The following is a 5479-nucleotide window of genomic DNA, read 5'->3' as shown; positions in this document are numbered from 1 at the left end:
ATGTCATAACGTCTCGAAATTATGCTGAACAATGGTATGAGGTAGAATAACGGTACAACTACAAGAATTGAAAGAATGGTGTTTTTCAATTGTTACAGGAATAGTCTATGGTGGTAAGGAGAGATTGTGCACTTAGCTAGCATTTTGAAGCATGATGATGCATGTACCACTCGAGAGCCGAAACATAATATTTCAACCAACATCGCGCAGGAGTGCCTTGCTGATACTACGATCATAAAGGAAGTCTGAGGAAGATATCAGCTGCAGAATGAAAAACTTAATCCATTGTCTACTATGGTGCGTAGTATGTAGAGGGAAAAATTGTCGTGTTGGTCTTGTCTGAGTAGAGTGAGAGACATTCGAAGCAGTGTCATCAGAGAAAAGTCGTGGTCATTTAGACAAAGGACTGGAGGTGGTCCTTCTTGAGGTGGGCGATCTGAAAACTGTCGCACAGCATGGGGAGAAACCGGAAGACGTGTTGGAAGTCGGATGTGTCAAAGGAGTCAGGTTGAGCCCCAGTATCAGGAGCGTGCGACAAAATGTCACCCGCAGAAGATACAGGGGCATTAGGAAAGTCCGAAGGATGGTCCAGTAACGAGACAGGGTCGTAAAGGGGTGCTGCTGCAGAATGGGGTCCATGAAAAGCAGGTTCATGGATTTGGAACTCCATGGTTAGGTCTCTTTTTTTTCTTTTGTTTTTAAGGAAAAAAGGAAGGAAAAAAAGGGGGGGGGAAGAATGTGGAGGGATGGCTCCCAGGGGAAAACGACTGTTAAGTCCCCACTTCTGTGCCCAAGAGGACTTCAGCTCAACCAGTAGTGCAGGTGCAGCAGGGAATCTGTGCCATACCCTACCCTTCATGCCAGTAAACCAGCAGTCTGGGATAGCAATCTCACATCAACCGAGCCACCTTAGCGGACAAAACAGAGGGTGGTTGGAAACCTGCCACAAAGCATACCTCCTTTGGCTACCACCGCCTGGAATCCGACAGGCAGCCTCCAGAGATACATCCATCACCTGAAAGACACCCAAAGCCTCCCCCCCCCCAGAAGACTGGAGAAGGATCAGGATCTCCAGATGATCCAGATTCCATGCCAAACTACACTACCACCAAGGACCTCAACAGAATGGGATGGACCCCAGAGCCACTTCCCAGGTCTAGGAACCACAATGCCTAAGGGAACAACCTCAAAGGCAGAAAACAGGAAAGGGAAAGGGGAGGGATGGGGAGAGGAGGAATGGGAAAGATGGGACAGGGGAGGAATGGGGGGGTAATTAGGAGCTACGGGATTAACTTTGCCATCTGTACGTCTTTTAGCACATTTTTATCCATTCTGTAGTACAGTGGCCAGAATTGTGTAGCATAATCCAAACAAGGCCTAAAATCAATTACAGTGGACCCCCGGTTTACGATATTATTTCATTCCAGAAGTATGTTCAGGTGCCAGTACTGAACGAATTTGTTCCCATAAGGAATATTGTGAAGTAGATTAGTCCATTTCAGACCCCCAAACATACATGTACAAACGCACTTACATAAATACACTACATAATTGGTCGCATTGGGAGCTAATCGTAAAGCTGTATTTATAAGAGTTAAAGAATAACCTTAGGACTCCTGTTATTATACTTTTGATAGGAAGCCATGAATTCTATTTGCTTTATTGCAAAAACTTATGCACTACTATCTTCGCTTTAGATTACTACTGCTAACCATAACTCCTAAATCTTTTTCACAGAGTGATTAAGAAGTACATTATTTAGCTTACAAGACTATTATTATAATCAAAGAAAGCGCTAAACCAACAAGGGTCATGCAGCGCTGCAGGGCAGAAAATAGTGCTGGGGCTATAAACAGCTAGGTGGAGAGGGGATCAGAGGTGAGGGAAGAAAGGGGCTGGAAAGGATGCTAAGGGCCATGTGTCAAAGTTCGTATAGTAAAGCAGATGCTGACAAAAATTAAAACAGCGACTAAGTCAAAAGCAGGGCCGTCTACGAGAAGGGAAGTTAAGGTAAGAGCAGTAGGGCAGTGGTGTCATTGGAAGTAAATCCTGCAAGCTCGTTGGTAAACTGGGCAATTCACAGGAAATTAAAGAACTGAAATAGGGACCCATAGCTTATAAGAGCCATTGTTATTTTCCTTTCCAAGGCTTAAAGCTTTGCATGTCTATAATTAACTGCATCAGCCTATTCAGATCTGCCTGTAGCACTCTTAGTGTCCTCATCAAAGTTATTCTGACTGCCTATTTTGGTCATTGGCAAACTTGCATGTCACTTCTTATTCCTTCATCTATATTGTTTATGTATACTGTGAACACCAAAGGGCCCAACACTAATCCCTGTGAAACACCGCTTGTGACACTTCACTCTGATTTCTCCCCATTTATGCAAACTCTGTTGCCTATCTGTCAAATGCACCTCTATCCAGGAAAAAATTCCTCCTATGCAGGATGCCTTTACTTTCCTCAACAATCTCCGATGTGGAACTCTATCATCTTACTGAAGTCCATATACACTATCATATTCAATACCATGATCTACCTACTCAAATACCTGTGAAAAAAAAAAAAAGTTAGTAAATTCATAAGGCAGGAACTCCCATTTGTAAATTGTGATGAGATTCTTTGACAAATTTATGTCTTTCAAAAGGATTAAGTGACTCCAATAAAATGTAGCCAGAGATAGGAGGGCCAACAGTGGGATGTAATTTTGGTTCTTGTAAACACACACAAGCAGGAAAGAACACCTGGAACTCCATTCCCCCCCTCCCCCATTTCCCTTTTTTTCAACAAGTTGGCCTTCTCCCAATGAGGCAGGGTGACCCAAAAAGAAAGAAAATCCCCAAAAAAGAAAATACTTTCATCATCATTCAACACTTTCACCTCACTCACACATAATCACTGTTTTTGCAGAGGTGCCCAGAATACAACAGTTTAGAAGTATATACGTATAAAAATACACAATATATCCCTCCTTTATCCTTTTATATTCTACTGTAATAAAGCTATTAGCAGTAAATAGAAAGACAACAGCAACAGAAATTAGATGGTGGCTAGTCAGTAAGCATGATGGTAGCATTATTATAATCAAAACCAAGCGAGACGGTAGCAGAAAGTTAGAATAAGCAATTTGCAGGTAACCCAAGAAGAAAAACAGGTGGGATCAGGTAAGGGAGGCAAGTCAGTGTCCATCTCTGGCTTTCTCTCTTCAGTAAAAAACCAGTATGACCTTAATAGTTTCTGCAGACAAAGCAGCATGATGCAAGAGGCAGAAGAGGTAGTTGGCATAGGGAGTGGAGACATTGGTAGCTACCAAAGGAGGAGACACAGAGAAGGTAGAGGTATCCTGGGGATAAGAAACCTGGGTGGGGAGAGAGTATGGGGTGGGCAGTAGCAGTATGTCCACAACTGTCAACAATGTAGAAGGTAGCAAGAGACATGACTCGGAGACAGGAAAAGTTAAGGGTGGAGGAACAGTAGACTGGTACAGAGTTTTGGTGATTGGGGAAACTTTGGACCAAGAAGGCTAAAGAAGTAGGAACATCAGAGGCAAGGACTGAATAAGGGGTGGAGACAGGTGAGTGGGGACAGTGCAGAGCAACTCTGGAGTAAGAGAGCCATGGAAGTTTTCTTTGAAGGCAGAGATATAGTACCATAGCACAAGAAAGGCTCTTCCTTTCCAAGACAATGGATTTCATGTTTACATAAGAAAATTGGGCAACAGAAGGAAAGTGCAAGGTGAGCCTCTTCACAGTCAAAGCAAGTGGGTGTTACCAGCAGCAAGATCGATTATTGCAGTCAGCTGCACAGCAGACTGGGCATTATGCCCAAAACTTACAGTACTTGACTAGGTGGCTCAAGAACATGAAATTTCTGCACTGTTGATAGGTAGGGAGTAATTCCCTTGCTTGTAAATGCAATATTTCCATCCTTACCCATCTTACCAAAGACTCTGGTCATAAGAAGAAGAAGAAGCTGTTCCTGGCAAAAATGGAAAAAGGGAGTCTGTGTCAATGGTGGGGCCATCAGCAAGGAAGATAAAGTAAGGGCATTAGAGGGGTGATGACACTGGAGGTAAATTCTGCATGCCCACTGGTAAATAGGACAGTAACGGAACATGGCGAACTGATAATAGAACTTGACAATTCTCAGACAGTGGTACTGGGTGCCTCTCCACGAGATATCCACAATCAAGATGTGTCTGCCCAATGCAAAGTCAGGAAAGTGCAGTTTCCCAACCATAACCTCTATGATAAGAAGTAGACCACAAACCTAAACATTTTTTTTTTTAACAAGTTGGCAGTCTCCAACCAAGGCAGGGTGACCCAAAAAGAAAGAAAATCCCCAAAAAGAAAATGCTTTAAACTTCATTCAACACTTTCACCTCACTCACACAATCACTGTTTTTGCAGAGGTGCTCAGAATGCAACAGCTTAGAAGTACAGTGGACCCCCAGTATACAATGGCATCTGTATACATTAAATCTGGTATACGATACATTTTAACACAAAAATTTTGCCTCACCACTCGTTAAAAAACCCGCCACACGCGATTCGTCCGGGACACGTCCACATGTGACCTGAACTGCCCTGTGCGTGCCCGTGTTCAAAAGCCGGCCAGTGTGCTCGCATCTAAGCATACATTCGGTACATTCCATATTATCACAGTGTTTTTGGTGTTTGTTTCTGCAAAATAAGTCACCATGGGCCCCAAGAAAGCTTCTAGTGCCAACCCTTCGAGAAAAAGGGTGCTAATGGCTATTGAAATGAAGAAAGAGATAATTGCAAAGTATGAAAGTGGAGCACGTGTGTCGGAGCTGGCCAGGTTGTATACAAAACCCCAATCAACCATCGCTACTAGTGGCCAGGAAAACGGCAATCAAGGAAGCTGTTCTTGCAAAAGGTGCATGTCTGTTTTCGAAACAAATCGCAAGTGTTAGAAGATGTTGAGAGACTGTTATTGGTGAGGATAAATGAAATTGATGAGGGGAAAAGGGTGAGTGGTGCACTTAGGAGTCTGTGGAGACAAAGAACTTTGTCCTTGGAGGCAAAGAGGGGAATGTATGAGAGTATAGTTTTACCAACGCTCTTATATGGGTGTGAAGCATGGGTGATGAATGTTGCAGCAAGGAGAAGGCTGGAGGCAGTGGAGATGTCATGTCTAAGGGCAATGTGTGGTGTGAATATAATGCAGAGAATTCGTAGTTTGGAAGTTAGAAGGAAGTGCGGGATTACCAAAACTGTTGTCCCGAGGGCTGAGGAAGGGTTATTGAGGTGGTTCGGACATGTAGAGAGAATGGAGCGAAACAATGACTTCAAGAGTGTATCAGTCTGTAGTGGAAGGAAGGCGGGGTAGGGGTCGGCCTAGGAAAGGTTGGAGGGAGGGGGTAAAGGAGGTTTTGTGTGCGAGGGGCTTGGCCTTCCAGCAGGCATGCGTGAGCGTGTTTGATAGGAGTGAATGGAGACAAATGGTTTTTAATACT

This window comes from Cherax quadricarinatus, chromosome 2, assembly GCF_038502225.1.
Source record: "Cherax quadricarinatus isolate ZL_2023a chromosome 2, ASM3850222v1, whole genome shotgun sequence".
In the NCBI taxonomy this organism is placed as follows: Eukaryota; Metazoa; Arthropoda; class Malacostraca; order Decapoda; family Parastacidae; genus Cherax; species Cherax quadricarinatus.
This window is presented reverse-complemented; position numbering follows the sequence as displayed.